The sequence below is a fragment of the Lissotriton vulgaris genome, chromosome 7, assembly GCF_964263255.1.
Source record: "Lissotriton vulgaris chromosome 7, aLisVul1.2, whole genome shotgun sequence".
Lineage (NCBI taxonomy): Eukaryota > Metazoa > Chordata > Amphibia > Caudata > Salamandridae > Lissotriton > Lissotriton vulgaris.
Window position 1 is genome coordinate 1,328,542,772 of NC_141695.1, and position 13,692 is coordinate 1,328,556,463.

Below are 13,692 nucleotides of genomic sequence, written 5' to 3' on the forward strand. Positions count from 1 at the left end.
TTTTTTTTTACATAAACCACGCAAGCCTATGATGGATTTATCAAAAAGGGCTTTCTTATTAACTAGCATTGGCTTCCATTTATATTTACCGTCAAACAGGGTACCTAAGTATGAGAAGGAAGCCGCCACCGAAACCTTAGTTATTAATAAAATGAGCACATTTTGTGGCCGGTCTATCCTCACAAATCATATATATACATTAGCTTGCAAATCCAGTTCCTTCCTAAATACAATAAAATCTTTTAAGGGTACTGTTACCATGAATAAGCATCCCCTGGAGAGGGTCCAGGCTTTTAGTTATTTGGGTGTCTGTATCCAGCACAATCTATGCTGGAACCAGCAGATCGAGCTGGCTACTTTGAAACATCAGCAGCTTACAGGAGCCCTGAGTCTGGAACACTCCAGGTCCCTTACCAAGCTGATAGCCCCCGTACTAACAGTTTACAATGGTAAAGTGGTTAGTCCCACCCTCTATGGAGTGGAAATTTGGGGATCTGAGAACCTCAGGGGGATGTCGGCTTCAGAAAATTTGTTTTTAAGGAATTTAATAAATTTACCCCAGAGCACTCCCCTGAATCCCTTTTTTCTTGTTTTGGGATGGTCCCCAATAGCTCTTATTGCATCCCTCCACCCAGTTTTATACTGGAGGCGAATCTGGACTACGCCCGAATTGGAAACATACATCAGGGGATTGATGGACATAATTAGAAACTACACTTCTCATAAAATCAAGTGGCTAGCTCACATCGGGGTGTTCTGAGTGAGCTGGGCTTAAGGGAACTGTGGGAGGACCCGGCAAATGCCAGGTTTCCTCCAAAGAAAACTCTCAAGGACCTGTATTGGAAGTCTGTGGCTTCTAAAATCTTTAGGAAAACTGTTCTGTGTTCTTTGACTGGCATGTTCATGGACATCAAAGAGGGGCCAAGGGGGGTGTGGCTAGGCACGCAATGGCGGCGGTCGCAATCGGGTAGAGCTCCGAGCCGAGCTCCCCTTCCCTGGGCCGATTCTCCGCTAGTTTTCCTTGCAGCCGCCTGAAATTGCGGGCGGACCATCACAGAGTCGATATAGGCACTCTGGCCGATTTTTGTACCGGAGGACCGATCCTGTCCACTCCGGACTTTCCTAAAGACCTCCTGCGGGACTCGCTGCTGCCCGGCCGGCGGAGGAGGCTACGAAAGACCGCGGCTTGGACCTGGCAACTGGGCCTACACATGCGGCCCTCGAACTAACGTGCACGGCCTCCTCGCCCACCGGAAACAGGACCTGGGAGCCCTCTCGCTGCTCCGATCCAAGTTCAGCAATATTTCCAGGGAACTGCGGGGGGACCGAGCCTGAGGGGAGCAAAGACCTGGCCCGCTGAAGCTGCCCGCTATACCGGTAAGGGCCCGGACCAAGAGTGCTACCACCCGACTGCTGAGAACCTCGATCGGAGGCACCGCGACCCCCCTGAGGTGCTGCCGGCAGGGCACCAGCGAGGCTGAGACGCCGGAATAGTAGGCCTCCCTCTGGGACTTGCCAAGCGGCCGCGGATACGCGGCGGGGCCCCTCTTCACCCGTGGGCGATACCTCTATGAGCAGCAAGCACTACTGGATGCCTGAATCAGACGCCAAGGCCCACACAGAGGAGGCGCCGGAGGCCCACTAGAGCCATACCCCCAAAGTGGGGCGGGGCACACACCCAGCTGGTGGGGACACTACCCGGCTCCGGTCACCACGGGCCCCCCCCTGAGCCCTTCACGATCAGCTGGCCTGGAGAGGTCTGGTGGGAATCGGAACCATCAGAGATGCGTGGGACACTGGGAGAAGGCCTTGGAACTGGCGGGGGGAGAGAGGCCCCCGCGCGAACAGAGCGACCTTGTGCCGCAGTTTTCTATACCGGAGAGAGCCTGGCTCCCCTGTGGCACGCCGCGGAGCAGTGAAGCTGTAGTCACGGATCCTCCAGAGACCCCACATGGACCTCCCACCTGCCACAACTGCCCCGAAAACGCTGTGACCGCTAGCTACCCGTGGCTCACGCCGAGGCGGAGGTGATGACTGACACCTGCTGAATCACGCGGACACACCTGCCTGGTCCGAGGGCCGCCATTGCTGACGTGCATGACAACACCCTGCTAGCTGCGTTGGAGCCGTCACGCATTCTATTACCCCTCTGATCTTGGAAACCAACAAGCCTCTTCACGACCACAAACCAAGGAACACCTCACTACCGGAGTCTCCTGTGAACTCAACCGAACAGATAGCCGAGTAGCTCTGCCCATGTCCGGAGGAGTAAGGACGCGCACCGGAACTGGAGGTGCCCCACCGAAAGGGAAGACTGATAAGGCACCGAGGAAGATGGATACCGACCAGGTGACCACAAGACTGGACAGCGAGCTCGCCGCCATGGAACGCCTGGAAGAGTCGCTCCAGTCGAGCAGAACCTCACTGAAGACTAAAATAGACAGCGTCGCCATAGATCTCACCCACCTGAGGGACAATCACAAAAAACTGGCAGATCGGACCAAAACCCTAGAGGGGACAGTGGCAGAACTCGAGCCCCGAGTTAACCAGACGGATAAACAAGTACAGGACCTCCTTAACAGGGTTGAGTTTCTGGAAGACCGTGCCGAGGAAACGGAAGGGCGGGCACGGCGGAACAACATCAGAATCGTGGGGATTCCTGAAAAATGGGAGGACAACAATCCAGCCCACCACATAGAGGACTGGCTGAGGACCATTCTGCCAGAAGGCACGCTCTCGCCCTATTTCGTGGTGGAACGGGCACACCGAGTACCCACGAGACCACTTCCCACGGGATCCAATCCGAGACCACTACTCCTCCGGATACTAAACTATCGTGACCGGGACTCTGTCTTGCAAGAAGCTAGAAGGCTGGGAGACATTCGCATAGACAATGCCACTGTGATGTTCTTCCCAGATTACACCATTCAAGTGCAGCGTCAAAGACATTCCTTCCTAGAGGTAAAACGACGGCTCCGCACAGCAGGTCTCAAGTATTCCCTCCTCTTCCCCGCAAAGCTGAGAGTGGTGGCACAGGATAAAACCTATTTCTTTACTAACCCTGAAGAAGTAACCGCTTGGCTCGATGGTGGCATTGATGTGGCGCCCAGACAAACCCAGAGCTACGAGACGAGACCACGGGCATGTGGACCGAGATGTCGTCGCAGGAACAGGGAACATCAAGCCCGTTGCCCGGAGGAAGCGGCGCGCCACTCCCTGCCGGCGGATCAAATTATCCAGGAGCAGCGGGATGCACTCCGCAGGGTCTCTCAGCTTAGCAGCTCCCCGACATCGGACGCCGCACCAGGCGACAGCCCTTGGATAGTTCCAAGCGATGAAGCCATCTACGGTATACCAGACTCTCAGCTTTCTGTAGACCTGCCGGATATCACACTACAGACAGCTGACTTGCTTCACTGAGATCACACGAGGAGGCCTGGCAGAATCTTCCGGAATGAAATAGATGGTAATAGAGACTGGGTGGACGCTATTGCACCGTTGGAGCTAGGTGACACCGGAAGCGACTCCTTTCCTCTGGGATGGATGGAGGAGATGGGACGCAGTGAGTATTATCCCAGTCACCTGAACATAGATATGGTGCTGTAATGGGAGGGCATCCCTGTACCCCCCCTACCTCTGCCCACTGGCCTTTGCACATAGGGGACTGAATATGACTGTGACTTGGGGTTAGCGGTCTACTTCACTATACCCCTACAAGGCTGGCTGGACCAGGACCCCTGCGCCTCTGGCTAAGCCAATCACAGGCACAGTGACTCTGGCTGCAGGACGCATGTATCAAATGGCCCAGGGAGGGATAATGATTTCCTTCTTTATCCAGATAACTGTTCTGCTGAGACTGTGCCTAGCACGTGACACCCCCTTGACTTGAACGGTTGTCCCTCTCGATTGAGAGTATGGACGGTGGCATGTTTTGCTACTGCCCTTTCGCATTCTTATGTGGTTCACCCCCTTTTGGTTAACTTTGTTAGTTGCTTATTACCCCTTATGTGAATTTCTGGGTTGTGATAATTGTGTCAGTGGAAATAGCTGTGGACGTGCTGGGTGGGGGGATGTAACGGACCCGGGGTCAATTACTGTATATGGAGAGGGGGGAAACTACCTAAACTGATCTCATGTCTGCGATAAAAATCTGCACCTGGAACATCAGAGGCATGCACACGCCATCACGCCACTATCAAATATTCTCATACCTTAAGAGACACCAGATCCAAATTGCACTTTTGCAGGAAACACATTTGAACAAGGCGGAGGCAATAGTGCTATGCCGCCGATGGAAGGGGCAACTGTATGCTAAGGAGTACTCCTCATATGCCCGTGAAGCACTTCTGTGGGTAAGACCGGGCACTCCCTTTGCGATGACGCATTCCCACACTGACCCGGAGGGCAGGTACGTGCTTGTACACGGCCGTCTTGATGGGCAACCCGTGGTTCTAGCATCCATCTACTCTCCCAATACAGATCAGGGGGGCTTTCTTGCACACCTCTCGGAGAAACTGGCACCCTGGCATGGAATCCCCTGGATACTCGGGGGTGATTACAATAGCACACTGGACCCAACACTAGACCGTTCTATCCCACCCCGGCCTGATGCACCATCTTGTGGAACTATGAGGGCACTCATTCAGTGGGCAGTGCAATGGGACCTGCAAGATGCCTGGCGTACCCGTAATCCCAACACTAGAGTATACTCCTACTATTCTGGAGCACACGCTTTACATGTACGTCTGGACAGATACATGGTATCATCGGAATTGCTGCCCCACATCACGGACACACAATACCTTGGCCGAACACACTCAGACCACAATCCACACACGCTAGACATAGCATGGGAACGCCCGCACCCACCCATTCCTACTTGGCGATTACAGCCCGCCCTATTACTTGATGCCCCCTTCCGAGACTCCCTACAAGCTTGCGAAGCGCAATACTTCACAGATAATTCAGGTACGGCGTCCTCCCCACAGATTGAATGGGACGCCTTCAAGGTCGTGATCAGGGGACACTGTCTGGGCACACAATGGGAATATGCAGAAACAACTGGAAACTGACCTGCGCCAGGTGGAGGCTGACCTACTCCGCCGGGAACAGGAAGCGGTGGCAGGAACAGATGAGCGGCTGTTCGCAGCCCGAGAGGAACACATGACACTGTTAGAATGGCTACGTCACCTTAACTACGCAGCCCATTCGGCGCGTGTACATCATCATATCGACAAACCCGAGAAACTATTGGCCTGGCTTGTCAGACAGGAGGGCCGCACCACGCCGGTGTCTGCCATTGAAACGGCTGAGGAGGGGGTGGTGTATACTCAGAGAAAAATACATCAAGCCTTCGTGCAACATTACCAGGCCCTATACCGGTCACAGCTGAGAGTCACAACCGAAACTCTCGCAGACTACCTAACAGATTTACAGCTGCCATCCCTCACGACTGCACAGCAAGGAGACCTTGAGGCGCCGTTCACGCCAGAGGACGTACGCGAAGCCATTTTTGCTCTTTCCAACGGCAAATCACCTGTCCCGGATGGGCTGCCCGCTCAATTTTTCAAAGCATGCTCGGAAACCCTAATCCCAGAGTTACTCAAGGTGTGCACTGCTGCAATAGATGACTCGGCGCTCCCGGCCACACTCAATGAAGCCACCCTTGTTTCACTCCTGAAACCCGGCAGGGAAGAAACGCATATGGGCTCATATAGACCCTTGGCCCTGTTAAACACCAATTATAAAATCTTCACCTCTCTATTAGCCCGGCGCCTAGCCGCCGTAGTCCCGACCCTTGATCTATGGTGATCAAAATGGCTTTGTACCTGCGCGAAGCACCTCTCACAACATCCGCAGCCTCTTCCGGATACAGGAAACTGCCACACTGCACGGGCCGAGATCAGGGTGCTTAGTGCTGGACCTTGAGAAAGCCTTTGATTCTGTGGAATGGCCCTACCTCAAGGCAGTGCTGGAAAAATTCGACCTAGGTGACGCATATGTCGACATGGTTGGGTTGCTTTATCAGAGACCCAGTGTGAGAGTGCGAACAGGCGGATTACTCTCGGATAAAGTGGAGGTGCGCAGAGGGACTCGACAAGGTTGCCCCCTGTCGCCACTACTCTTCTCCATGGCCATGGAGCCCCTCGCGGCACTGCTGCGAACACGAGGTGCAGGATGGGGGATCCCACTGGCTGATGGCATACATGTGGTCTCGCTTTATGCAGACGACCTTCTTCTATTTGTACATGTCACGGGGCGGGGCGCCACTGTGTTGACATTGATGCTGATATAAACTGGTGGTCGGCTGTTCCCCCTCCCCCCCCCAACCCCCCCCCCCTTTTCACCCCTTTCTATTTCCGAAACACAGCCTGCCTCCTCCTGGCCGGAGGAGTGGCCTCGGATGGACAATGACACCCGCTGGGGAGACGCACACCAGAAGGTACACGGACCTTTTAAATCCCACGTCGAGGATGACGAGGCTCCGCCCCACTGGTTCGTCAAGGAGCCAAAAGGAGGCATGACCAGGAAGCCGACGGACGGCGTTTCCCGAGGAGGAGAAGGCGCGAGAGACTGGAGAGCTGAGACGGAGACGGAGTACTGCGGGGAAGAGATCCTGACGAGCCCAGCTGTGGACTGCAAGCCAGGAGGCCACCGGACCGGCGATTCGCTCCGCCACGTTACCGCGGATGGAGCGTGGCTTATAAAGGTACGGGGCAAAGTGGCGGGCTGGGTTGCACGCAGTGGCCAATCGAACGTGTAGAAAACCAGTGTACATAGTGTACAGTCTCCGCAACCCCTTCCCTCAGGAGCACATTAGACACAGGATCGACCGTGTGTGTGGAAATCACTTCAGCACTTGGTATCCCTCACTTCCCTGGCCCCCAAAGAGCATTGCGAGGAACATCAGAGTGATTACTCTTTCTCCTTTTCTTTCATCTACATCCCTGACCCGGGAGGATACCCTCGCCCCGACGACCATCGCAGAACCACCGGACTGGCGGGCTCCCATACCCGGCGTGGCAGAAGCACCCTCGAACCTGTATTCCCCAGAGGCGTAAAGACAGAGCCGGACGAGTTTGCCCGGTTGAGACACTCTAGTAGACGACGAAGAGCCTACTTAAAAATAAAGCCATCTTTAAAATCACTACTCCAGGTGTCCGACTCGCTCCATTCTGCCTCCCCTGCTTCCGATCCCATACAGTACATGACCTCGCCAACGTGCCGTGTTTATTGTCGGAAATATTCCGGACGTTCGAGGAGGTGTCCGGTCTTAAGGTCAACTGGGTCAAGTCCAGAGTGTTCTCGTTTAGCACCGACACACAAGAGTAAGACGTACGCCTTGGGGGTGTCGGGCTCGCTTGGTATCCCACTACATTTAAATACCTTGGGATAGTCATCTATAGGGATCCGCCAGACATAATGGAAGGTAACCTGATGCGTGCTATTTCCTCGCTGCGTGCCCAAATGACCTTCTGGAAGACACTACCCCTAAATGTACCCAGCCGGATAGCGCTATTCAAAATGATAGTGTTGCCGAGACTATTATACCACTTCGCCAACATCCCGCTGTACATCCCTGCCCGGGTGTTCCGCGACCTAGAACACATGATTCGGAACCTGATTTGGAACGCTGGGCGCCCTCGAGTTGCATTGGCAAAACTCTACTCGCCCACTGCAGAAGGGGGGTTGGCGGTCCCCAATTTAGAGCTGTATTATCTTGCGGCACAGCTGTAATGGGTGATATACTGGCTGAGCGGCACAAACCTGGATGATACTGCTACTGACACCACCATATGGACCCACACGCAAATATGCAAGTTGTTCCATCCTCTGACCAAGGGACCCCGCCCTTTGCCACTACATGTGGCAGTGGCTCGCAAATGCTACCTGCGCAGCCTGAAACTGACCCGAGAAGTCAAACCTTATGCTCCCGCGCTCCCCCTGCTGGGTACCCCCGGGAGCGGTGGAATGGTGACATCGCACATGCTGGAAAGTTGGGGCACGGCTTGGGTGGAAACCGCGGGGCGACCTCTATGCAGATGGAGCTATCCTCCCTTTTGCAGACCTGATGGAGAGCACAGGCCTGCCAGCCGGGCCATTCCTTCTCCATGCATCCATACTGCACACGTACACGGAGTCCTGGGGAGACATACACGAGGAGCTGCCGACACACCACCTAGTGCAATACCTGCATGTCATGGGTAAAGGCTCCATATCATACACTGGCTGGCGCAGGACCTACTCATACATACGCAACGATCCACACAGCCACTACGAGATAAGTGGGCGGCCTCCCGAGGGAGGGAATGGACAGACAAGGAATGGACAATGGTGCTAGCCAGCCCAGTGAATGTTCCACGCAACTCCCGTTTCAAAATAATACAGTTTTATATACTACATCAAGCATACTTGTCGCCAGACAAGATCAATAGATACTTTATGATCAATACCGCTGGCTGCCCCAGATGTGACCTGATAGGTGCAGACATTTTACACATGCTCTGGCATTGCCCCACTCTAGCTACATACTGGAGCGAAGTGACATCCCTTCTGACACACAGCGCTGGCACAGGCCTGCCCCACACATGGGAGGCCTGCATTCTAGGATTATACAGGAGGGCTAAATTGAATAAAGTACCGGCCAGGTTCTGGGACCTGGGACTTATTACTGCCAAGCGAATGCTCACTAAGCACTGGAAAAAGAAGGAACCAACGCTCACCAAGTACTGGTACATTTCCTTTATTAACTGGGCAAGGGCGGAAAGCATTACATTACATCGGGAAGAAATCGCGGGCTTGAGGAAGTTCCCAATTGCACAACTCTGGGATGACACATTGGGCTCCCTCCAGCGGGAAGGCACGGCTAGGGGGCTCACTTAGATACTGATGCACTGGAGGAGACACATGTTGGGGAGGTGCGATGACACCACGGGATCAAATAGCATTGTCCCCCCTGGTACCTGCGGGACCTGGGAACTGGCGATATGACGCCTCTAGGTTGGGGGGGGGCTTGGCTTCCCCCGCTCCATCAAGTACTGATTGTAATACGCCTCTGCCACACTGGCCATGGGTCCGAGCGCCCACCCACAGGAAAGTCCAATGATACACGACACGGCACAATACCCTCCTGATACACCCCACAACCCCACTTCCCCTAAATTCTCCCCCCCTTGTTCTTCCACAAAACCTTTTTGTTTCACTTTTTCTTCCTTCCTCGTCCCACTCGGGGAACGTTTAGAGGCACTCGACGCATCCGTATTATCACTTCATGGTCGATTACCCTTTTGGGGTCTCTTACTCCCCGTTTGGAACTGGTTTGGGAACTGATATGGCGGGCTAACCGCCATGTATGCTAAGATATCATCTGCATTGATCAGGAGGTCTAGACACAATCACGGCGCGACATCCCTGACCGAACGACACACCAAATGATACCACACACTGTCAGCTGGACATGAGGTGGATACACACAAGAGTTACACACCCATGCCGCCTCCTACAGGACACCAATACACAACATCCTGAGACCACATTGCCCTACAAACAGAACAATATCCAGCACAATACAGATACGTTGTAGAGAAGAGCCGTCCTAGCCTCACTACCGCAGGGCTTGATATAAGTTAAATATCTTCCACATACAATAAGGCTGCTTTACTTACTTGTGCTGCAATCTCTCTAATACAATGATATTTGGAAAGAAGCTTACTGTTACATAAGGGCAATGTACATCCATGTATAGACCGATTGAATACGTGAATCAACGAAATACGTCCAAATAAAAATTATCATAGAGTCTATATTAGACTACCATATGTATCAGCACAGCGGATACCGGAATAATATCTCGTCGACATTACGGAATTTCTGGGTAAACCGGATGAGAACTGTTGAGTTTATTGATTTGGTTCCTTTTGTTATAAAATGAAAAAACAAGACGCCATTTGAATGTAAATACGAAATGTAAGTACACATGATGCATACAGTACTTTCCATGCTAACGGATATGATGGTATTGATTGAAGAGCTATGTATGGTCTCTATTTCCACTTATTGTCGTGTTGCAGCCGGCCCCAGGGTTGTAGGCTCCACATTGTGTACTGCTTACAAATGCTAATAAGCGTCTTTAAAAAAAAAAAAAAAAAAAAAAAAAAATCAGCTTTCTGGGATGTCATCGCAAAACCCCTAGATCGCAAACTTTACTACCAACTGAGAATTGGGAGTCTACCTGGAAGGGCATTTACTAATAGATGGTCTAGGGGGACCAAAGCCGCTTGTCCAGCCTGCCCGGCACTTTCGGAATCCATTGGCCACTTATTGTTTGAATTCCGTGTCTATGGGCCCCCCACCGGATTGGGCTACGCCCAATGTGCAGGTTATTGGGTACCAGCAGTGGATTGGCTGCAATCAGAATAATTCGTACCTGTACAAATATGACTGTGTATGTAGCTGTGGCAAAATTCCTGGGAGGATGGGCATGGATTATTAGAAGTAGACTGTTATCAGATTAATTTTTATGCCATGGATGAAAAAAAAATTCCCTGTCTAAATAATGTGTAATAGTACCCCTGAGTGTACACTAGTAATGGTTTTATGATTTTTTATGATTATGCAATTTTAAGAATATTTATTAATTTTATATATATATTTTATATGTACTGTACGCTTTTATGACAATCGTCGAATAAAGCTTGCTTGACTGACTGATAAAAAAATAATTGATTAATCTTTGAAGCCCTCTGCCCGTTCTGGCCACTAAGACTGCATCATCTGCGTATAAAAGAATGGGAAGGGGCGGGCCCCAATATAAGTTGTATCCTTTGCTCTCAACTTTAACTTTAAAAAATGATAAACTCTATTAATATACAGGGAGAATACAAATGGACAATAGTGTATCCTTCTCTTACTCCCCTTTCAATACTAAAAGTGTCAGTGCCTTCTCCATCCTTACCATACCGGATACAGGAAGCGGCATCCTTATTTATTATTATAATGTGATTATGCCCTGCTCCACACATACCTCGTTCATAATGGACCATCATTTAGAGTGTGACGCACAGTCATAAGCTGTTGTTCAGTCCATGAAGGACAGATCTGTGGTACCCTTCTTGGCAACTGTGTACTTGCCAATGACTAGAGTCTGGTTTGGGAATGGATCTCCGGCGCCCAGGCCTTTCTTAAAACCATACTGGGTGTTGGCGAAGATGTCATTCTCAGCCCCACAGTCCTTCAGCCTATGTAATAGAATGTGACCCATAACTTTAACAGTAAAATAAAGGAAGGGATATGGGCTTGTAATTCTTTGGTTGGGCTTTATCCCCTTTTCTTTTTTATAAATGGGTATAATTAATGAACTGTTCTCTGTCTCGAACTTTACTATTGCTTTACACATGTCAGTCAGCAACGGGGCACTCAGATCCGACCTGTCAGTAAAAACACCTTGTGAGACTCCATCTGGGTCTGACGCCTTCCCTTTCTTGCTTTCAGTCAATACCCTACATTCCTCTGCAAACTCAAAAACCAGGTGGGACTTAGTAGTTTCTATAGGGTCCCTTCGACCATCCTCTACTTGATCCTCCAGGGAATCCAGAGATTCATGGGAGGTATAGAATTTAGAGAAGTAATCTACCCACTGCTGTTGGAGAATAAGGACTTCAGTACAGTGCACCAATGTGTTGCCAAAATAACAGGCATTAACCATCTGCCAAAAAGCAGCACTATCTTTGTGCACACTAACTAAATTCAGGGCATTCACACATCCCCCTTTATCTGCTTTTTCCTTGCTGCCAAGGCTGATTTATGAAGTGCTTGTGCATTCCTCATTGACTCCACATCTCGTGGTCTAATATGTAGTACGGTGTGAAGGTCTGTATGGGCTTCGGTGCAGACACTGTCAAACCACCCACAAGGCTTATGTGTTGGGGGGTTTCTAGAGCTTAGTGGAGACTGCCTAATGTTAGCTGTAATTTCGATATAGGCTGACCTGACCTCGTTGGCCTCCACTTCGGTGTCAAGGCAGATAGCTACCATGCTTTTGTTGGTTAATAGATGTATGGAAATAACTGGTATCAACCTTGGCCCATTTTAAGATCAAACCATTTTTGCGAGCCATGACAGGTTTATGTCTGACTTTACACTGGGATTTGGACAGAGCCCCAAATTCCAACGCTTAGGGTAAGAGCCGGGTGGTCTCTGTTACAAGTAAACTTAGATTCAAAGTCACTAGCCCAGTTACTCAAGGTTTCTGAGACAAAAATAAGATCCATAGTTGATGTACACTGATTGCTTAAAAAAGTAGGAACTGGATTTGTGGATACTGAGATTATATCATTGGTCATAAATAAATTGTACTTGATCAACAAGCTGTTCAATGTATTCCCATAGGCATCATGTACAAAATGCATCAGGTCCTCCCCATTTGAATCTACCAATCCACACTGACTTAGCTGGCAATTTACAGTAGTGAGCATTAAAATCTCCTACACAGAATGCTCACAATGTCTTAGGGTGCTCATTGAAAATCCCTTGAAGAGTATCATTCAAATCAGCCACCACCTGACTATTTTTAGACTCAATACAGTTATTATAAAAATTAACTATGATCATATCCCACTCTCTCTGCAACACAGTATGCAGAAGGTTGCTTAAAAAGGCCACACCTGCTCCTGCAGCCTGAGCTGCACCAGGGACACATCCCCGGTTGAAGACCGGGCCTGTCTGCACCCATTCGCAGCTGGACGAGGCTTGGTCACCCCCTGTGATTTTACTCCAGAATTCCATTTTTTGCCTACAGTCCTGGACAGACTGGTATTTGTTTCCTGCTACATTCTGTGAGTGAGACCCTTTAAGTTTTCATTTCCTCTGCATGGGGATCCATTGGTTGGGCGGCATTAATTTTGAACATGGTTTCCTTTCTCCTGTATCTTTTGCTGGTTACTGCTTTTGCTGACTGACCCTACCTGTATATTATGGGTAAGAGTAATAATGCAACCTCTTCGGGGGCGCTGAGACATTGGTATTTTTTTATCAGGAGCTGTAGGCACTCTGAATAAAGAGATTTGCAAGGCCAAAATTGAGGCAAGCGTTAAATCAGTATCTTCATTGGTTGATCTCCAGAGTGAGGCTCCTATCACTTTGGATTAAGTAGTAAATACTGTGGATGTAATAACTCATTGTAAATGAGTTGTGCATCTTATTGAAAGCTATTCATATGTGTTACACTCCATATTTTTGATTCACTTCTGCACCTTGTGACAATTGTTAGCTTGAAGGGATATGTGGGCAGAGTGGAATAATTGCAATAGCTATAACCTATGGATGAAACTTCTGCTGACCTTGCAATGTCAATAGAATAAGGGTAATTTGTTGGAGTCCCTAGCCATAAAACACAGAGCAGATCCAGGCACCATAGGCAGCCAATCCATACCTCAGTAGTACCACTGCTACTCTGAGCATTGCTTTGCTACTGGAACAGGATCCATAAACGACTAACACATTGACCATTATGTTATGAGTAGCGCCTTAGAACATTTGAACAGCGTTCTGCTTTGTCTAAGCAGCACACATACATATTGATAGTAGTCTGGAAAATGTGTAATTTATTTAAAAATCAGTCTACAATCAAATAAAATAGCAAACCTACTCCTATTCTACTACAATATCTAATTCTGATGATATTTTATTTTGTTC